We start from the raw sequence: 23,426 nt of genomic DNA on the forward strand, positions 1-23,426 counted from the left end.
AGAAGTATTTGTAAGGACCACATCTGTGTTAGAAACAAGGAAAGCTTATTTCTTCAGATTAAAAACTGTGCTATTGACTTCACAGTGTACCCGGGATGAGTATGATTACAGAATGTTCTGTGCTCCTACTGCAGTGCTGGCCAACGTTCCCTTGGGATAGGTCACACTACAGAATTATATACTCATAGCCGCTTTATTAGAAAGGAAAAATGGTTAAAGCCAGGAACACAAAGAGAAAAAGGGATTAATGGAAAGGATTCCTTTTGTACTGTTTGTGAAGGTACATGTCTATGTTTCTAGCCATGGTGAATGAGCCTGGTAGCATTTTTTTCAGAAGTGATTTTGTTCCAATCTGGGGATGAGAAGGTGTTATGATGAATCTAAAAGGTAGACGGGTAGCATACTAACCCAGCATTTCTCACCCTTTGCTCAATCTCGGCACCCTTTAAAAGTATGCAAAGTCTCAAGGCATCAAAGTCTCAAGGCATCCCAGTCTAAAATGTAAAAAATTAAAATTTTACTTATTAATAATAAATCAGAGCCTGGGACAATGCACACAACAGCCTTAAAGCAGTTGTATACCCGCACCTGCAAGGCAAAGGCATAATGAGCTACCATGCAACGCATACTAGCTCATTATGAAATACTCACCTTAGAACAAGGCCTCGACATCTGATCCCGGTCCACGCCGAGGGAGCTGACATGTTCCCTTGGCGTTTTTTCCAGGTATCGTGGCTCCGGCGCTGTGAGTGGCCGAAGTCTTTTTCCCAGCAAGGTCAGGCAGTGTCTGCCGGACCTTCGGCTGGGCCTTCACAGCGCATGCGCCGCTCACGTCAGCGGCTGCATGCAAAGCAAATATCTCCTAAACTGTATAGGTTTAGGAGATATTAATTTTACCTACAGGTAAGCCTTATTATAGGCTTACCTGTAGGTAAAAGTTAAAAAAAAGGGTATACAACCACTTTAATGAAATTAGTTCACATCAGTAGCCAGCGTCCCCCTTTAACATCAGAGTCCCCCCATCACAACAAAACCCCCCCATCAACACCACATCACACTGCCTTTACATTAGAGTCTCCCCATTACAACTGAAAACTTCCATACATCAGAAGACCCCCATCACCACCACAGAGTCTCCCCATCACATCAGAGTCCCCCTATACATGAGAGCCCCCATCACATCAGAGTCCCCCCATCACAGAGTCTTCTCATTGATCTCTGACCCACTGCAATCTTGGTCTCATGCTCACAGCACCCGAGGGGAACCCAAATGGCACCCTGATTGACGTAAAGTGGGCGCATAAGGTGTGCCTGGGCACACCCTAATCACCCTATGCGGTACATATTCCCTCTGCTGCCCATCCCCCACATGCGCTGCTGACTTTCCTCCTCTCGGGAGATGTGGAAAGGAAAGAGGATGGAGAGCGGGGGAAGGGGCCGGTAAATTACATATTTACCGGCCCCTTCCCTTTCTGAATGAACACAGTGAGTGGTCAGTACTGATCACTCTCTGTGTTTATTCACAACTGAAGCATAGTAAACTGTTCACTGTGCTTCAGTTTGTGAATGAACAGGTAGCCGCTCAGCACAGAGCACTTCCTATTCATTCACTGTCCACTGCAGTGCAGCTGAGACTGCAGAGAAGGAACTGGGGAATCTTTGTCCTCAGTCCCTTTCTCTGTCTCAAAAGTGAGAAATTAGGGGATATTTCACCAAAGCCCCCCTACGGGTAAACTGTAAAAAAAATAATAAAAAATACATTTAAAAAAAAAATAGTAAAAACATTGTAAAAAATAATACTAATGCTGTCTACTGCTCCACTGACATCACCCGCTGCTCTACTGGCACTGTCCACTACCCTACAGACACCGTCCATGTTTTAATACATTTTAAAATGGTCTGTTTACATTTATTTATAAGAGTGTGTGTCTGTGTATGTATGTATATACTATATATATATACACACACACACACACACACATACGTCTTGCCTTTCATTTCTATCTTAAACTGCATGGATTGTTTTACAAGGTGAGGGTTCACATATACTGTAATGCAAAAATGTAATAAATGCACATTTTTATCATTATTATTTTACTAATTTGCAAAACACGGACTATGCCTTTAAAGTGACTGGCTTAGATGATCTAATTTCTGTTCATCAGCAGCAAAACACAATAACATCTCATAATGTGTGTATCTGGAATTTGACGTCAGTAGTTACCATTAAATATTCAAAGCAACAGTTTTGTTTGAAACACCTTATTCTAGATTTATGTTTTCAGATTGTTCTTGCTTGTTGTTTGTTTTTGTTACTGAGGAAGCATAATTCCAAGTTTTACAGTAAATGACCCCCCCTTTGCAACAGAGGATACCAATGTACAGTGCCACACGTTCCTGGATAATGGCTGTGTATATAAGCAGGTGCTATAGCAACAATCGGCTGAAAATGAAGATTTTCAAGACAGAAGAACATCACCAGCTCACAGTGGATCTACAATGTGGGTCCAAAGCTTTATTCAGCGATCACAATGTTACAGTAAGAGCAATGTTTCAGAGCCTCACAGGACCCTTCATCAGGCATGTCTGATGAAGGGGTCCTGCGAGGTTCCAAAAGGTTGCTCTCGCTGTAACAATGTGATCGCTGAATGAAGCTTTGGACCCACATTGCTGGTGATGTTCTTCTGCCTTTGCAAAAGAAGGACACATGTATACAGTATTTTTTTTTTTTTTTTGCATTTTACAAATTACTATCATCAGAGAGTAAACTGTGCAATGGAACAATTCTATTTTAAAGCTGAAGTAGTTGTTTTTTTAATTTTTTTTATTTTTTAACTGCACCAAGAATGCTATTTACCAGCAATGAAGTGTGTGCTGTGTGCTGGTGGCTGCTGTTTACAGTAGAAATGCTCAGTCCTCTGCTCCCAGATACCCCCACTGCAGTGATCTTCCAGTGCTGCTGGGGTTATTATCAGCGGCTGTGCCTGTTATGACTACTAGGGCTTTCCACCCCTGTGCTCCAGTCATAGCAGCTGTACTATAATTTGAGGGACAGCTCTTAACCCGCTGAGTGCTGGCATCACATTCAAAATGGTGGTGTCCAACAACAGACTTTGGGCATCTGAATTTCTACACAAGGGAGGTTTTTACAGGTAAATAAGATGTATAAAATACATCCAATGCACATATATATTCATGTGGAATGAAAAGATATTGGAGACAGATATCCAAGGAGGAAGCACTTGAATCTTCTTTTTTTATATAATTCTGCAATGAAGCGAAAGTAATCTAAATAACACATGCTTCTGGAACAACCAGAATTTTGCATATGGTGCCTTTTAACTGTAATTGTTCTATAATTTCCTGCAGGATCCTATTGAGCTTTTCTATGCCTTCAACATTTGCTAACATATTGTAAATGTATCTGATTTATGATGTACTTAACCGGTTCCCGAGCGGCTCACGCAGATATACTGCGGCAGAATGGCTCTCCTGGACGAAATCCCGTATATACATGGCTTTGCCCAGGAGAGCCACCAGAGTGCGCGGGGGCGATCGCCGCCAGCCACGTGCGGGCACATGCACGAGAGCCAGCACAGAGATTTGTGTGTGTAAACACACAAATCCCTGTGCTGTCAGAGGAGAGAAGACAGATCGTGTGTTCCTACAAAGTAGGGACAGCGATCTGTCATCTCTCCTAGTTAGTCTCATCCACAAACAGTTAGAACACAGTGAGAGAACACACAGTTAACCCCTTGATTGCCCCCTAGTGTTAACCCCTTCCCTGCCAGTGACATTTATACAGTTATCAGTGCATATTTATAGCACTGATCACTCTATAAATGTCAATGGTCCCAAAAATGTGTCAAAAGTCTCCGATTTGTCCGTTGCAATGTCGCACTACCGCTAAAATTTGCAGATCCCCGCCATTACTAGTAAAAAAATTAAAATAAATTAAAATGCCATAAATCTTTCCCATAGTTTTTAGATGCTATAACTTTTGCGCAAACCAATCAATATACCCTTATTGCGATTTTTTTTTTTTTTTTACCAAAAATATGTAGAAGAATACATATTGGCCTAAACTGATAAATAAATTTGTTTTTGTTTTTTAAATTTGGGGGATATTTATTATAGCAAAAAGTAAAAAATATATTTATTTTTTGAAAATTGTCACAATTTATTTGTTTATAGCGCAAAAAATACAAACCGCAGAGGCGATCAAATACCAACATCAAAAGAAAGCTCTATTTGTGGGAAAAAAAGGACGCAAATTTTGTTTGGGTACAGCATTGCATGACCGTGCAATTGTCAGTTAAAACAACGCAGTGCCAAATTGTAAAAAGTGCTCTGTTCAGGAAGGGGGTAAAATCTTCCAGGGCTGAAGTAGTTAAACCAAAAACTCAGTAACTGGACAATTGTGTACATATTGGTTGGTTTTTCTTGTGCCTGTATAATAAGCCCTACATTCTCCTCTTTAGGAGAAAAAAAAAATTAGGAAATGCATTACTGTTTTTTACTGTTTTGTTTTGCTGTTATTTACATGGAGTTTGCACATTATTGCACTGGTATGCTTTTATTATTTTCTCCTAAATATATAAATTAAAAAAAAATGCATATATAATATTATGAGAGTATTATTAGTAAAATGAATGGTCTAACAACAGGGTTTTTTTTTAAAGTGGACATTCACTCTAGAATTCAATTTTTCCTCCCTGAATGCCCAGCTTCCTTTTTTTAATCCAGTCCTGTCCAACTCACCATTCCGATCCTCCCCCAGCCCTACCTCCACCGCCATTGAATGGCGAGAATTATGTGTGTTCCTGCTCCTGCAGTCTCTTTGGATATGCATGTCACATATCACAGGAGGGAGGTGCAGACCTGGTAATCAGGAGCCGGGTATAAGAGACAACCAGCTTCTAATGGCATAGAAAAGAAAGATGGTGGTGTTGGACCCAGAAAAATATCTTGCAACATCAAAATTCCCTTGTAAAGTGAAGTAAGTCAACAATATGTCAGTTGTTGCATATATTTTGCTTAATATATCCTGTACGTATATGCTAAGCTGCTCTAGTAACTAAATGTCCTCAGTTTCCTGTCTAAACCCTCATAAACAGTTCACGTGTCTATTATATGAATTTGGTTTGAGCAGAAAGAACATGGGCTGCAAATCAAAAGTCCCATATTGTTAGAAACTGTTTCTGAAAGATATACTTACATATATCTACACTTATCTACACTTTATTTGATTACTTCTGATGCACTGAGATTATTAACCAAAAGTAAAAGTAATTCGCATAATAAAGTGATTTCTCCCTTTGCAAAGAGAATGTTAACTTTCAGTACCAAATCATGTCCTTGCAAATATCCAGGTTTTTTTTTAAATTTCCCTTGCACAGGATTAGATATTCAAAGAGAGAAAAAAGGTTCACCTGTTTTTTACCAATTTTAATTTTGCAAATAAAATTCACTTTAAACAGTCACCATTCACACCTGAGACCTTGTAACACTAACGAGTCACATGACACCGCGGAGGGAAAATGGCTAATTGGGCCCAATTTGGACATTTTCACTTAGGGGTGTACTCACTTTTGTTCCCAGCGGTTTAGACATTAATGGCTATGTGTTGAGTTATTTTGAGGGGACAGCAAATTTACACTGTTATACAAGCTGTACACTCACTACTTTACATTACAGAAAAGTGTAATTTCTTCAGTGTTGTCACATGAAAAACTATAATAAAATATTTACAAAAATGTGAGGGGTGTACCCCCTTCTTTTGTGAGATACTGTTTATATATATATATAAATATACTGTATGTGTTTGTGTACCTATAGACAGGATCATTTTTGGTGCTTGTGAAGGAGCCTTTATCCAAGCTTGCATTTTTATTTTTTAGTCTGGAAAAACAAACTGCAGGCAGTTGGCTCATTTTCGCCAATCCTGGCACCCTCCGAAACATTGAAATACAGCCAGAAGGGGCCATACACGTGGCACGGCTGTGATGCTCTATGATGTTCTGCATCAAGGCCACGGCAAATGTATTTGTTGAGTTGACAGGCAGCGCTGATTGTCAAACTTACCCATTCAAATCATTAGAGCCACACTGCAACAGTGAGCCAAATGCTTGGATCATGGATGTGGTGCATTAGTTCCATTTTAAACTAATGTTCAGCAAAGTAAAAAGCAAAAATAAAAGGCATTTAGGGGGTGCCTTCTTAACACCTATTAATACCTAGAAGCTGCTGCTTAGCCACACTGTTAAATATGATCCACCACGGATTGCTTTTCAGAGCAAAGGCCACAAAGCGAAGCTAGACTATGGACCCATCAGGTAAGCTGCAATGCACAAACAACCTGACAAAAGGAAAGAAAAGGAGTGAGTGGAAAGACAACCTGATCAGTTTGCCGCTGTTCCTTCACTGTCCATTTACGGGATGGAGTTAGAGAAGTGACCAAGCTATATTAGATAAAATCCAGGTCACCAATTTAGCTCTGCTGTCTGACAGTGCTGTGTATATGTTGGTGCTGGCTGGACAAAACCACAAAACCTTTGGCAAGTAAAAACAGCTCCCTTCAACGTGTTTCCAGCCGTGTAGTTAACAACTTGTATGGAGTTAAGCTGTAAATGATAAGTTCACCAGAAAGTGATGACATACCTTGTTCCCAGTGAAGTCAAACATACTTTTCTTTTTGTATGATGTTAGAAATGTCACACCTCAATTGGACCCACAGGAGTGCTCTGGGAAGAGATAAATGAATAGACATAAGAAGGCACGTCTTGGCTGTTAGAATTATTAATTAACTAGATACTGTTCTGCTACAAGAATAATTGAATACATTCATCACTATAGACAAGAGCTAAACATTCATTTTAATCAGGTAAACCGTTACCTAATATTTTACAGAAACAAAATTAGGATGTGGTTGCTGTCATTTTATTTTCTACTGGGGAGTGGGGACCTAAAATAAGCACTGGCTGAAAACAGCTTCTGCAACCTGTGTATATTCATCAGCACATATTTTTAGTTTTTTTGTTTTTTTCTTTTTGCAAAGTTGCAAACTTTACTATACTGTATGGTAAATAAGTAGATAAATTGTTTCTGGAAAACACATTAACTTGTACTGGTTTTATAAAGATATCCAAGTCTGCTTTTGAGAAAAGTACTCAAAGGTGTGAAGCTATGACATTACTAACCTGCTACTTAAGGCTGAACTCCAGGGGAACAAAAATCCTCCTTTTCTGGGGGGCTGCCCCCATACTGCAGTTGTTAAATACTTGTTTAGGTCTAGGGTACACCTCCTGCAGCCTCCCTCTGTGCTTCTAGACCAATCTCTGCATGTTCTTCTCCTCTACAGTAGGACAGTCAGTCCTCTCACCTCACCAAGTACAATGCAGCATCCATAGCCCAACAATGGACGTGAACATACCATGGGACAGTCCACTGCCAGAGTGTAGGGTTGCTACTGTGGATCAGGTAAGTGAATATCTTTTGCTAGTACCCTTGATGTAAACAAGCATTTGACCCTTGTAGTGGAGCTGAAAAAGTAATGTGATCAAGTGAAGCAACGCATATGGTGGAACAGATGACGTCATGCTGCCAGCAGAAGTGAGCTAAACGCCATCTTGGAGAGGTACCAACAAGCTGTATTTTTAAAGGGTAACACAAGCTGTGATCTCTGAAGTGCACCAGATCAGTGCACAAGTCTATGCGAGTGGCATTTTAAGTGGTTTGTGGGGATACAGTGAGCACTATTACCGGTATCATTCTTTTTTGGATGATACTATCCCCATTGATAGTTAAGTATGGAGGTAGAATAAGTAAGTTGGCACTTACTGACCCCAGTTGAGGGTGAAGGCACATCAGACCTGATTAAGTTTGGGTCAATTATAGAAGGTGACAGCAGAATTGTGTATGAGCACACAAGCAATACATTAACATGTGTGACTTCACTTCAGAGAAGAACTGAGTTGCAGAAGTAGAATAAGGATATGGACTGTGATGCATAAGAGTTTTTTTTACAAATAATAAGTCCACATTTATGGACACAAAGCAAACAACACATAAGAGGTCATTTTATAGTTTGATTTGTATGTGAGAGGCTATATGCAGTTTATTGGTACTGTTTATGTATAATATCACATAGTATTGTGCGGCACTGTTTTGTATTTATTACTGAAAATAAGGATTTTTCCTTTTCCTGGTGATAGGCTTATTAAATCCTGAGCAGAGAACACAAATGTGAAGCAACCGCTGTATTCTATCCCACTCATACATGTGACAATGTAGAGCTTTTGGTAAGATATATTTCCTTCTGTTAGGTAATGAATTTCGCTGACATATTTAGGTAAATTTAAATGTAACTAACCCAGATGGCTCTTTGTATGTAAACCACAAATCAGTTTTTCAGTATGTTTGGCTTCATGCCTCGCTGTACAGCTTTCATGTGCAAATCATTTTTCGTGAACCTGTTGTAAAGTTTCATAGGCCTCACTGGCAATGACAAACCTGCCAATGACAAAGATGTGTTTTTAAGAGTTTTCTAATGTTTTTTAAAGAGGAAATAAACCCATAGATTTAATAATTTAAAAAAAACAGTTACATTTATGGCATGCCAGAAATGCTAACTGTCCCCTTGGTTGTGCTCTCAACCAAACTGTCAAACCATCCAATGGCTGGTGTCATTACTGATCACTTGTGCAGCATCATGGCAGATGAAGATTAAACAGAGGCCAAGATGGCAGCTTCCTTGGCTGAAAATGATAGGGGGTTTACTTCTACTTTAAACACTTTTTAATGGTGTAATTCCCACTGTGTGTTTACCCACGTTTAGGTGTGCTCATTTTAGCTGTGTTAAAAAAAAAAAAAAAAAAAAAAAGAGTTCTGTGAGTCCAGGGGTGTGTAAACACATTTAAATGCTTGTAAATGTAAATAAATGCATGTAAATGCATGAATTAGCATGTACATATAAACGCAATAAAACTTGGTCTGGGAAGCATACATTTTGTTAATACTTTCCAGATAATTGATCCTGCTTGCAAAGCTAGTTTGAATGTAGCTTCACCTGTAGATCCTGCCATTAGCTGCTCTTTCTGTTGTAGATTGACAACGCTAAGCCACTGCCTTGCAATTTGCATCAATGTTGTCAGGCTGTCATTTGTGGTTCTTCCTATCTGATAGACCTAATTGAAAGCCCAACGGCAAAATGAATGAGTTCAGACACCACAGTTGCAAATTGTGAGCCAATGGCTTAGCTTTGTCAGTCTGCAACAGAAGTGTTAAAACTGGTAGGATCTCCAGTAATAAAAAAAAAAGACTTTGCAACAGACTCACAGAAAATGTTTTCTTAAAGAAGAACTATTGTTATTATTTTTTTTATTATTGTATTTCATAGCTCCCAACTGTCCCTGATTTCGGGGGACTGTCCCTGATTTGGAAAAAAATTCCCTCTGTCCCTCTTTCCTCCTCATTTGTCCCTCATTTTGGTCTGATCTATAAAGTTTAGGGCTGCAACTAATGATTATTTTCATAATCGATTAGTTGGCCGATTATTGTTTCGATTAATCGATTATTCGGTTAATAACCTTAAAAAAAAGTGTGGTGTATAATTTAGTTTAATATGTAAAGTTTAAAAAAAAAGAAATGTATTATTAAATATCTCAATGCAGTGGTAAATATAAATTACCAAGTTTATGGTTAGGGAGCAAAAGCTCTAATCCACTCTGAGAATAAGACAGGGGAGATATACTGTATATACTATTAGAGGAGATATACTATTAAAGGGTGAATCTGGTAAATATCATCAGACTCAGAGATCAACTTTTTTTTTTATTTAAAAAACAACGTCTTCCTTCAAAAACAAAATGTCATTTTAGGAGCGTTTGTTTGATTTTATAATCATTAGTGGGGTCAAATCGAGAAATAATAGAAAACTTCTTGGTGAAAGGAATTCTGTGGTTGTGACAGTGTATGTGGTTTTCGTTCAGAAATTACATTCATTTTAAAAACAGAATGTTAAAAACAAGTGAAAATGTCAAACAACATTCTTTCATTCAGCGAACGTAAAAATGATTTTTCGTCTGAATATTCTCGTCTGAAAATTGATCCATGTGGCCAGCATAAGGCTCGGTTCACAACTATGCAGTTTGCTTTTGATCCGTTTCTGCAGTGCTTTTTGCTGTGCGTTTTGATTTTTGCACACGTGATTTTGTTGCATTTTTTTTGGAGAATTTGTTGTTGGGCAGATTAAAAAACACAAATTACTCCAAAAACGCACATTACATGCTTTTTAGCAGCTTCTCCATTGAAGTATATTGAACCAAAAGAGCACTGTTTTGCGTTTAAAAAAAAAAAAAGTCCCTGACCCTTTCCAAATACGCAGCGGCTGAAAAATGCATAGATGTGAACGTGTCCCATAGGAAACCATGTAAATGAACTGTAGTGCGTTTCTGCAAAAAGCACCAAAAAACACATAGGTGTGAACCAGGTCTAAGACGTTTATTAACATAATGAGGTTTTTTTTTTAACCCAATTATGTTACTGGCCGATTAATCGATTATGAAAATAGTAATCGATTAACTTCATAATCGATTAGTTGTCGATTAATCAATTATTTGTTTCAGCCCTAATAAAGTTGTATATGAACTGCACTATTCATCTTTCAAAAAGTGTTTCCCAGTGCTAAACCTTTCATCCAATTTCTAAATTGCTGCATTCGTAAATTTCAATAGCCAGTATAAAGGAATAGTAGCGGTAAAAAAAACACTTGTGGTTTTAACTAAACATTTTTTTTTTATAATTCTCCTTTAATGGCAGGGGGGTGTCCTAAGCCTTTATACTTTTTCTAATATGTGTCCCTCGTTCCCATCTCAAAAAGTTGGGAGGTATGATATTTGACTCTCCATGGGACCAAATGCATTTGGCACTTGGTCCCATTCTGATTGGTGTATAACACTTGGTCCTGTTCTGACCGATGGCCCCTGTTGCTTCCAAAATGCAACTCTACCAACGGACTGCAGCCCCACGCTCCTTTAAAGCCCAAATTATGGGTGTTCCTGTGGGGAGAGCCAGCACAAAGCCCCAACCAGAAGCGGCTGATCCATAAGTGGCGCAGGGGCGTTGCCCCCTAGTTTGCATGCAGGCGCCGGACTCATAGAATTCTATGAATTTGTTTTTTTCAAGCCACATGATTAGAGCTGGAGGCTTTAATTTGCTTGAAAAAGGTTGGGCTCGGGGAGCAGTGTACTGCCCACCCAATATTCGTTATTTTCTTCCAGCTTCCCGGCCAATCAGGACAGGAGGCAGATTGGGTTGGCCGGGAGAAGAAGCCGAGGGGCTGAGTGCGGGGGACTGTAAAGGGCTAATTGAGGACTTGGGGTGGGGCTTTGTTTGCTGACCCCCCAAAAAAGTTTAGCACCACCTGCCACTGGCCCCGACCCCTGTCTAAGCTGCTTGTTCATTCATAATAGTAAACGATCACTCAATGATCAGAGTTCACAAGTTTCACCTTCACTTGGCTAGACAAACATCTTCGGATACATTCCATACACTTTGCCAACATCTGGGACTGTTTGAAGATGCTATTTCAGCGCTACAGATTCCAATGCTAAGTCACAGCCTATTGTTAGATCTACCTCTCAATATATTTATATTTTTCTTCCCATGACGTATCATTTAGCCTAAGAGCCATGATTTCGAAGGAAGTGGAGGAGTCAGTGATGCTAGTCGCATACATATCAGCCTTAAACAGGGCAAGTATTGCTCGGCATCTTATGACCCCCTACCTAGACCTTTAAGGCTTAGATACAAGGATGTCTTTTGAGGTTATTGCTTGTTTGTGTGAGTGGCACCCTATGAGCTGAGTGTTGGTGACAACTCTTTTTTAACCCATTTTTTCACAGATGTTTGGAGGAACGGGCCATTGTGCCTGCTAATTTGTTTGAGAATTTTCTGCACATAATAAAGTCGAAACTAACACAATACCGTTGTTGGTTCTCCATATGCAACTCTTGTTTTGGGAGGTGACCTCACGGTACCCCCACCTTTTCCTCTTCCCCTGTCCCTTGATTATTTCTACCATGTGCTTGGTCTCCTGGGTAGTTAAATAACAAAAAGCATTTTTTATGTTAGTTCTTTTTTAAGAAAACTGTTTGAGACATAATGTCAAACATACTGAAAAATACATTTTGGGTTTACATATATATATAAATTCCTACAGGACAAATGTAATCTTTATACAACGCTAAACATTCCACATGCTGCCGCAGGTGAGAATACATTCTACACTCCATAGTTACATCTCAGATGCTGGCTCAGCTCATCCCCACTGAAGCAATCAATTATACCAACAAGAATGCCGCACACCGAGATGCAAAATCATATTCCTTCTTTATTAAAATAGCCAGCAGGAACACGTTTTGTTCCGACTACATAGGCAGAGCACTTTATCAAAGACATTTTGTTACAATTATATATTATTTTAAGCGTCAGACACCCAGAACTTCTTCCAAGTATTCTGCTGTGCATGCCTCAGAGATGTACAGCCTTCCTGTAGGAATAATTGTAGATTGCCACAAGCATAAGCAGGAGGAACAGAGACTGGGAGAATCTTTTTGAAGAAAAGGCGTGTGCACAGTGGGAGGCACAGCAAAGTTTTTGGTATAGTAGGAACGGGTACTTATAACCCATGGAAGGGGTGATGGGGGTTGGTGTCTAACACTGGTCCGACATGAAAGTTGGGCGACTGTTGGTCCAACTTTGCCCTGCGACACTGGTCCGATATCGATCTGACTTCCATGCGACTTTAATGAACGGGATCCGATTTAGATCCAATTTTGAGAAGAGTGTGACTTGGGTCTTGAGGGGAAACCCCACGCCAAAATAAAATAAAAAAATGGCGTTGCCCCCCCCCCCCCAATCCATACCAGACCCTTATCCAAGGATGAAGCCCAGCAGGCCAGGAAAGGGGTGGGGTATTGAGCGAGAACCCCCCTTTCTGAACTACACAAGGCCACATGCCCTCATCCTCAAAGCACCCTATCCCCATGTTGATAGGGGCAAGGGTCTCTTCCCCACAACCCTGGGCTGTGGTTGTGGGGGACTGCGAGCAGGGGGCTTATCAGAATCTGGAAGCCCCTTTTAAGAAAGGGGGCCCCCGGACCCCACCCCCCCATGTGAATGAGTATGGGGTACATAGTACCCCTACCCATCCACCAAAAAAAAAAAAAAAACATGAGGCAATTTTTGACAAGTCCTTTATTAAAAATGTCCCCCAATGTAGATCCAACGTCAATCACGATGGCCGTCAACGCTGCCACCACCCTAATGAAAAATAACGTTCACCCCACGACGAATGTTCCCGCCGTTCTAGCAGCTCCCATATCTGACAGTTCTTATATAGCTATAGGGCGTGGTCATGTGGTGACATCACCTGGAGACCCCACCCTCTTGTGATGTCACCGCCCCGGGCATGAGGGGTCCATGACCTTCCAGATTCTGATAAGCCTCCGGCCCACAGACCCCCACAACCAAAGTCCAGGGTTGTAGGGAAGAGAACCTTGTCCCCATCAATATAGGGCCAAGGTGCTTTGGGGTGGGGAGGGCATGGTATGTGGCCTGGTATGGTTCAGGAGGGGGCGCTTGCTCACTCATCCCCCCCCCTTTCCTGGCCTTCTGGGCTGCATGCTCGGATAAGGGTTTGGTCTACGGAAAAAGAAAAATAAAGAAATTAAGAAATAAAAAAAAACGGGCATAAAATAACAGCACTGGAGGTGGATTTTAGAGGGGAAAATTTCCCCATTTAATCTCCTGTTTTGTTTTGTTTTCTTGTGTTTTTTTTTTCCTCCCCCTCCTACTTAGTGTTTTTTAGCTTCATTGGATATCATTATAGGAAAGATCAGGTATAAAGGGAATCGAATGTATTGATTTATTGTATTTTGTGCTGTATATACACAGGAATGGAATGTTAAGCTATGGAAAGATTGTTCATTTAAGTTTTTTTGTCCTTGTTTAAAAAAAAAAAGAAAAAGAAAAAGAAAGAAATTAAGAAGGGTTTGGTCTACGCCACTTCCCGTCCCCCCCCCCCCTACTATCTGCTGGGAGACACACAGGTCCCAGAGACAGCAGGGACCATTCGGGTTGCACAGCGCGACTCGCGCATGCGGAATAGGGAACCAGAAAGTGCAAGGCTTCACTTCCTGATTCCCTTAGCAAAGATGGCGGCGGCAGCATTCGAGGGACAGTTCAGCCTCGGGTGCCGACATCGCGGGCGCCCTGGACAGGTAAGTTTCCTTGTTTTAAGAGTCAGCAGCTGCAGTATTTGTAGCCGCTGAATTAAAAAAAGAAAATTTGGTGGACCTCCGCTTTAATTTCAGCATTTTTGTCTATAAAATTACTTAAACCCCCTAGAACATTATATATTTTCTGAACACAGAGGCGTTGTAGAATGAAAAGATGGTAGTTGCAATTTTTTATGTTGTATGATATTTGCTTTATCCAGGCTATATTTCCAAGAAAAAATACGCTAATTTTAATTTTAGTGCACACAAACAAAATTTTAGATCCAATTTATTTGTACAAAATAAAAGATAAGGTAGTGTTAAGTACACTACATCAAGCCTCAATACTGCATGCGTCCATGAAGTGGTAAAACAATTTAAAATTTATCAGCAGGTGACCCTTTAAATGCCTGTAAAGCTCATTACTTTAGAGTTACCTGTAAATAATGGACCTAGAACAATTACTCCCACTCTTCGTGCTCAGCGATATAGTACAATATTGGCACACAAGTGCGCACTCTAAGCGTGCATTTACATTTGTATGTGTGGGTGGAGCGATGGGGTATTTTCATCTTTAATTCACTTTATTTTATTATATGCAAGAAAAGTGTTAAAAATTTAAATATTATTATTATTATTATTATTCAGGATTTATATAGCGCCGACAGTTTACGCAGCGATTTACAACATGAGGGCAGACAGTACAATTACAATACAATTCAATACAGGAGGAATCAGAGGGCCCTGTTCGTTAGAGCTTACAATCTGGGAGGGAGGGTCAAGTTATACAAAAGGGTAATAGCTGTGGGGGATGAGCTGATGGAGAAAATAGTGCAGTTGTTAGATGGAGGCAGGATAGGCTTCTCTGAAGAGGAAAGTTTTCAGGGATCGCCTTAAAGTGGATACATTTGGAGACAGTCTAACAGATTGGGGTAGGGAATTCCAGAGGATGGACGAGGCTCGGGAGAAGTCCTGGAGGCGGATATGGGAGGAGGTGATAAGGGAGCTAGAGAGTAGGAGGTCTTGGGAGGAACGGAGATGGCGATTAGGTTTGTATTTTGAGACTAGGCTAGTGATGTAACTGGGGGCAGAGTTGTGTATGGCTTTGTAACTTATTGTTAGTATTTTGAATTTAATTCGTTGGGCGAGTGGTAGCCAATGGAGGGATTGGCAGAGAGGGGTAGCAGACACTTAGCGGTTTGTAAGGTGGATGAGTCTGGCAGCAGCATTCATGATGGACTGAAGGGGGGATAGTCTATTAACAGGTAAGCCTATGAGAAGGGAGTTGCAGTAGTCAAGGCGAGAGGTAACCAGGGAGTGAATCAGGAGCTTTGTGTTTTCACTGGTTAGAAAAGGGACGTAGTTTAGAGATGTTGCAGAGGTTGAGGCGGTAAGCTTTGGAAAGTGATTGGATGTGGGGCCAAAAGGAGAGTTCAGACTCCAGGATAACACCTAGCACCCTGACATGTGGGGACGGGTGGATGGTTTTGCCATTGCTCTTGACAGATAAGTCAGGGGAAGAGGCACGCGGGGGAGGAAATATTATAAGCTCGGTTTTGGACAAGTTAAGTTTGAGGAAGTGGTGTGACATCCATACAGATATGTCGGTTAGTAAGTTAGTGATGCATAAGGAGACTGATGGAGTGAGTTGAGGGGTGGAGAGATAGATTTGTGTGTCATCAGCATAGAAATGATATTGAAAGCCGTGAAAGGCTATCAGCTGACCCAGGGAAGAGGTGTAGATTGAAAATAAAAGAGGTCCAAGAACAGAACCTTGGAGGACCCCGACAGAGAAGGGAAGAGGAGTGCAGGAATTATGATTGTAAGTGACACTGAAGGTGCGTTGGGATAGGTAGGATGAGAGCCACTGAAGAGCACAGTCACGGAGACCGAGGGAGTAAAGTTTTTTGAGGAGGAGGGGGTGGTCAACCATGTCAAAGGCAGCTGAAAGATCCAAAAGTAGGAGTACAGAATAGTGTCCGTTGGTTTTTGCAGTTAGTAGGTCATTTGTGAGTTTTAAAAGAGCAGTTTCTGTGGAGTGTTGAGGGCAAAATCCAGATTGAAGGGGATCAAGAAGGTTGTTTTTAATGAGGTGGTCACTCAGTTGGTTGTAAACCAGGCGTTCAAGGAGTTTAGAGGAAAAGGGGAGCAAGGAGATAGGGCGTAGGTTGTTAAGATTGGTAGGGTCCAAGGACGGCTTTTTGAGTATGGGGGTGACGAGTGCATGTTTTAGAGCATTGGGGAAGATGCCAGAGGTGAGGGAGAGATTGAAGATGTGGGTTAGAGAGTGTAGGATGGGGTCAGAGGGTGACCGTAGCATTTGAGTGGGAATAGGGTCCAGGGGACAGGTGGTTAGGTGGGCGATAGAAAGGAGTTTAGCAACTTCGTCTGTAGTAGCAGATTTGAATAGGGGGAGTGTCATTTGTACCTGTTGACATGGGGTCTTAGCTGGAGGAGATACCTGTAGCTAAATATAACCACATTACTATACCAAGGAGGCTAACAAGCCCCCTATGCGATACTCTTGTGCAGGTAACAGGTACTCTTTATGGTGACATCAGGAGTTTGTTAGACCCCTCTCTCCTCTGTCCCCTGCTCTCGCCAATCAATCACAAACTGTGCTTGATCAGCTGTGCAACTGTCTTTCTAGTTGGGATTCTGACAGCTTTGAAACCAGAAAGCCTCTGAGTGTAGCACTCCTAGGTTCACACTAGGTAGAGGAGATTGGGGAGCATATGTATCCCAAGCTCCTTCTGCTTGCCATCCTGATATTAGTAGCCATGGTCCTGGGATCTCAGAAGGAGCAGGAGAGCCCAGGAACCTTCAAGCACCGATGCAACACAGGTGATGGGGGGGCACTGTAAAAATGATAAAGGAAGCTCCATAGCCACCCAGATCACTTTTAGAGAAAGTCGGGTGTTGGCTGTACAATACACAAACAAGCTCACAGCTATTACTGCAGCAATGAGATTGTTTCAGCCTGTTCACATTTTGGATGTACTAGGTGCATCCAAAATGCTGAAATAGTTAAAAAATAAACTATCATGATAGGAATATGGAGCCTGCCATTACTGACCTCTCTTTCTGAAAATATCAATTGCCTGACAGTCCTTCTGATGCTTCAAAGTATTCTAAGTTACTAATGCAGAACAAGTATAGAGATAAGGAAGGCTGACAGTTCCTGACACTCCTGTGCTGCATGCTTGCTCCGGGTCTATGACTCAGAAATATGGAAGCCAGGCAAATAGCCTTTTCAAAATTAGGTAAGCAGCGTTAGCTTTCATATTTCTCTCATGACAGGTGCACTTTAATCTTATCACATATATTCATATACAGTATATACTATATTGTCAAAAGTATTGTGACACCTGCCTTTACACACACATGAACTTTAATGGCATCCCAGTCTTATGCCCCATACATACGATCGGACATTCTGACAACAAAATCCATGGATTTTTTCTGATGGATGTTGGCTCAAACTTGTCTTACATACACACGGTCACACAAAGTTGTCTGAATTTTCGAAAGTAAAGATCCCGGTGACGTACAACACGTACGACGAGCTGAGAATAATGAAGTTCAATAGCCAGTGCAGCTCTTCTGCTTGATTCCAAACATGGGTGGCACTTTCTACGTCAGAATTGTGTACACACGATCGGAATTTGTGCAAACGGATTTTGTTGTCGGAAAATTTGAGAACCAGATGTCAAATTTTATGCGACAGGAATACCGATGGAAACTGTCCGATGAAGCCTACACACGGTCGAAATTTCCGACAACAAGCTCCGATCGCACATTTTACGTCGGAAAGTCCAACCGTGTGTAAGCGGCATTAGTCTGTAGGGTTCAATATTGTGTTGGCCCACCCTTTGCAGCTATAACAGCTTCAACTCCTCTGGTAAGGCTGTCCGCAAGGTTTAGGAGTGTGTCTATGGGAATGTTTGACCATTCTTCCAGAAGCGCTTTTGTGAGGTCAGGCACTGATGTTGGACAAGATGGCCTGGCTCACAATCTCCGTTCTAACTCATCCCAAAGGTGTTCTATTAGGTTGAGGTCAGGACTCTGTGCAGGCCAGTCAAGTTCCTGCACTCCAAACTTGCTCATCCATGTCTTTAAGGACCTTGCTGCGCAGTCATGTTGGAACTGGAAGGGGCCATCTCCAAACTGTTCTCACAAAGTTGGGAGCATGAAATTGTCCAAGATGTCTTGGTATGCTGACACTGGAACTAAGGGGCCAAGCCCAACGCCTGAAAAACAACCCCACACCATAATCCCCCCTCCACCAAATAATTTGGACCAGTGCACAAAGCAAGGTCCATAAAGACATGGATGAGTGAGTTTGGGGTGGAGGAACTTGACTACACAGAGTCCTGACCTCAACCCGATAGAACACCTTTGGGATGAATTAGAGAGGAGACTGCGAGCCAGATCTTCTTCTCCAACATCAGTGCCAGACCCCACAAATGCACTTCTGGAAGAATGGTCAAACATTCCCATAGACACTCCTAAACCTTGTGGACAGCCTTCCTAGAAGAGTTGAAGCTGTTATAGCTGCAAAGGGTGGGCCAACTCAATATTGAACCCTATGGACTAAGACTGGGATGTCATTAAATTTTATGTGCGTGTAAAGGCAGGCGTCCCAATACTTTGACAATATAGTGTACATCATATCATACTCTAGGAAAGAATAAGAAAACTAGAAAGGTTTAAAATATTTGTGTCACATTTGTGACTTCAGTTTAAAATAAATGTATGACTAATGTTCTTCTCCAGCCTTTTACTGCTGAGAATTACACAGTAGTGTGATGCCTGAACAGGTCAGAGGTTGCCCAAAGCCATCTGAGACACAACTATGGAACGTATGGAAACCTGCTAAACTCATCAGTGAAACACAAGGCAGGCACATAAATGTCCAACAAGAAATCCAATGATCACACACATATATCATAGGTTAGAGGATTAACTAATCTATGGCCATACAGTACATTCTGAAACTACACATCAAAAACTTAAATCAATTCTTTATCATCCATCATTTATCATCCACAATTCATTTCTTGTTTGCACTCTTTTGGCCTGTTAAATATATAACTGAAAGCATTTTGTTACATATTTTCATTGCAATAAATATCTGCTGACCCTGCCAGAAATTTAGTTGGCTATCTTCCTTTGCTCTCCGCCTGTGCTGCTATGTTACGGGGTACAGGAGCATTTTGTAGTCTTTTCCCAGGATGAGAATCCTGCTCCTCCATGAATGCAGCACACCAACTGAATGTTGTCACCTCAGACAGGAAATGTATTGACAGGATCACCAGGTTAAAATACAATAAAAAAAAGCCTGAAAAAGAAAACAAATGCAGGGATCTAATATTCCCGTCACTGGAACTAAGGGGCCAAGCCCAACCCCTGAAAAACAACCCCACACCATAATTCCCATTCCACCAAATGATTTGGACCAGTGCACAAAGCAAGGTCCATAAAGACATGGATGAGCGAGTTTGGGGTGGAGGAACTTGACTGGCCTGCACAGAGTCCTGACCTCAACCTGATTGAACACCTTTGGGATGAATTAGAGCAGAGACTGTGAGCCAGGCCTTCCCGTCCACATCAGTGCCTGACCTCACAAATGCACTTCTGGAAGAACCTTTGCAACTGAAGTCAATATTAGATATACCTCTTATTTGATTCTACAGGCTTTTACAATGTTTCAGTTCCTTGTACAATGGCAAAAAGCTGGAATTCGAGAATATTGAATGCTGATATTAGAATCATACTGAACTTCATGAAAAACGTGTGCTATTTATTTCAGTTATTGTGGTAAGACAATATAGCGCTAGCGGCAGGCTAGTTTACTGCCGTTTAAATCGACTTTTGTTACTGATCCCCCAAAGCCCCTTCTCCACACTCTGATGTCATCAAATACAATGCAAGGCAAACAACCCTGCATTGTACACGAGGACGGTGAGAGGTTCGCCCACAACTTGAAGAGTCAGGGAGAAGAGGAAAGGGGTATTACTACTTATTCCTCTACGCCTAGACTTATGCCCTGTACACACAATTCGAAAATCGGACAACAGATTGTCTTGTTTTTTTTTTTTTTTATTTGCATGATAGTCGTATATCGAACCTAAAGTTATGAAAATTCTCGTACGGCAGAATAAAAAAATCGGAAGTGATGTCATGTGTTGTAGTGTATTTGTATTGTATTTGTATTGTATTTGTATTTGTATTGTATTTTTGGAGGACAACTGTGCTGAGTAAACGAAAATCATACAATCTGGTATTGTACAAGGAAAATTTTTGTGCCTGTCCGATCAAATAATATCAGATGAACTGTCGTGATTGGCTCTCAAAAGCTCTCTAAGGGCCCTTTCACACGGGACGGATCCGCGATGATCCGTCCCGTGAACATCTCTCCGTTGATCCCCGCTGAGCCGGCGGAGGACAGGGCGGTCCCTGCACGCTGTCAGATCTCTGCTCTCCCCTATGGGAGGATTGGATGAACACGGACCGTCTGTCTGTGTTCATCCGATCCACTCTGCAGACGGATAGAAAAATAGGATTTTCCTCCGTCTGCAGAATCGGACCATAGCGGGGACGGATGATATCGGGTGTCAGCGGATATTCATCCGCTGACACCCGCTATCCCATAGGGATGCATGTATGTCTGTATTTCATCCAAAAAAAATGGATGAAATACGGACATACGGTCCACACGTGTGAAAGGGGCCTAATAATGATCCGATTATCGTACGATCGCGTCAAAAGTTACATTACATGCCAGGAATGTAACTGTCACATTGGTTGTGCTCTCAACCAAACTGTCAAACCATCCAATGGCTGGTGTCATAACTGAACACATGTGCAGCACCATGGCAGGTGAAGGTTAAATAGAGGCCAAGATGGCAGCTTCCTTGGCTGAAAACGATAGGAGGGTTTACTTCCACTTCGACAAGCATTTAACCCTTGCAGTTCAGGAGGGAAGGCCTACTATATGGGAAGTTTTTGTGCAAATCCTGGAAGGAAACTGCCCCCTCACCAGCAGCACATACCTTTTCCTCTGTTCCCCACCATTCTGTGCCGCATACAGATGCAAAGAAATATAGCACTGTGTAAGCTCTGAATTGTTCCAATCACAGCTGTGGGCTCTGCCTGCCCCATGTGACAAGCTGGGCCAATCATCCAGCACCTGCACTGCTACATGGAGTGAGTCCCATGCTTCTCCATATCCTGAAATACTGAGTATATCCTTTGCTAATTAGCAGTGGAAAAACAAAGGAAAAATTAGTACAAACTAGGGACATACTAAAAAGGAATGACAGAAAGGAATGCCGATAGACTTTAACAGGGAGATGGAATGCCCATAGAGAATAATGGAACTAACATTAATGGCAATTACAACATATACATGAATGCTAAAATCTCCCTACCAAATGAAATAACCAAAGGGGTTTAAGTTGCTGCTTTTCATTGTACACTAGTAAGAGGAAATGTGTGAAGTAAAATACTGTGTAAGTTTTATAGTGCAGAAGCCTCATAAAAAGAATTCTATTACACAAGCCGCGGTAGGAATGTATTGTGTCTTACAGGCTAATAAATCAGCAACACAAAAGCCATGTAAAGTTATAATTGTCACATGATCCATTACTGTCTTTTATTCAGATAACCAGGCTGGAGGGTATTCAAGACCAAACTACTGTCTGATCGCACCCGTATAATTTAACGCGCTTCAATAAATGTCGCAACAAAAACACTTCTACCGCAATAAAGCTGCTTCATTTAAGAGGGTGAGCAGATGTATTAGTGATCTAATAGACCAGAGGCACTGAGTCATTTCGAAGCAGCTCCTGGGGACTGTGCAAGGCACTAACATACAAACCTGGCAATAGAAGTGTCTCAGTTGCCTTCAGTAACCAATTGAATGATCGACTGAGCAACACAGACACTCTTCGTTCATACCAGATGCGTTATTACTACAATGACAGCTTCTTCTAGCATAGCCCCAATGCATGGACAAGGCAAAATGTCATCTTCCCTATGCTGTACTCCTACAGAGTACTTTTTCATCGCAATGTCACTACAGTAAATAGAACGGACACTTGTGACATTTTAATAAAGCTCTGTGAAAAAAAGTAAACAGTGCAATGCAGCAGGATCAGATCTGTTTCTCCAGGCACACACTAGCGTGGCTCACTGGTATATATATAAATACTTCTTTTATAGCCTGTACACAGGTTTTCTTTAAAGTGGTTCTAAAGGCAGAAGGTTTTTTACCTTAATGCATTATCTGCATTAAGGAAAAAAACCTTCTGTGTTAAGATACCCCCAGCACCCCCTATACTTACCTGAACCCTATCCTGTTCCAGCGATGTGTTAGAGAGCAGCGGCTCTGTCTGCTCTCTCTACTCTCACTGGACATGGAGGCAGCAGCGAGATCCATTGGCTCCTGCTGTTGTCAATCAAATCCTGTGAGAAGGGAGTGGGGGGGTGGGGTAAAGCTGGTTTAGGATTGAGCCTGCATGAGTGCCTCCATAGCAAGTGGCTTGCTATGAGGGCCCTGGGAAGGGGGGAGGAGACAGGAGCGCTGTTTGGGGACCCCCAGACGAAGAGGATCAGGGCTGCTCTGTGCAAAACTGTTGCACAGAGCAGGTAAATATGACATGTTGGCTATTAAAAAACAAAATTTCAATCATGGGTGTCAAGAGAGCATTTTCAAACTTGTTAAATGCTTCATATATCGGTTGTTCTTCAGATCAGCATTTACAAGGTAATACTACAGCGGAACTCCAGCCAAAACCTTTTCTTTCATTGGATAGCATGGGGAAGGGTAAAAAACTAGGGATGCACCAATACCTGTTTTTTAAGAGCGAGTACGAGTACAGATGTGCTCAAGTACTCGCCAATACCAATTACCGATACTGTGTGATGCAGTGGAATTTGAGTCCATAGAAAATAAATGGGCTCAAATCACATTGCAAAGAATTGCATGTGATTTGAACAAGAACGCGGTGCAAATCCTGTTGGAATCACATGCTTTTTCTCACGCCGCTCCTGTGTGAACCCAGCATGAAGTCACTATGTTCAACCTGGGTTTACACAGGAGCGGTGCAGGAAACCGCATGTGATTCCAACAGTATTTGCACC

General features: G+C 41.5%; 1 protein-coding gene across 2 annotated transcripts in view; it reads right to left on the bottom strand.

The window, feature by feature from the left end:
- Nucleotides 1-23,426, bottom strand: part of CHST3 (carbohydrate sulfotransferase 3) — a 168,130-nt gene that overhangs the window by 75,372 nt on the left and 69,332 nt on the right. For both annotated transcript variants that reach the window (XM_073596699.1, XM_073596698.1), the window contains exon 2: nucleotides 6,661-6,743. The gene's annotated coding sequence lies outside the window, so the exon portion shown is untranslated. The remainder of the gene's footprint in view (nucleotides 1-6,660; nucleotides 6,744-23,426) is intronic.

This window comes from Aquarana catesbeiana, linkage group LG08 (assembly GCF_042186555.1).
Source record: "Aquarana catesbeiana isolate 2022-GZ linkage group LG08, ASM4218655v1, whole genome shotgun sequence".
Lineage (NCBI taxonomy): Eukaryota > Metazoa > Chordata > Amphibia > Anura > Ranidae > Aquarana > Aquarana catesbeiana.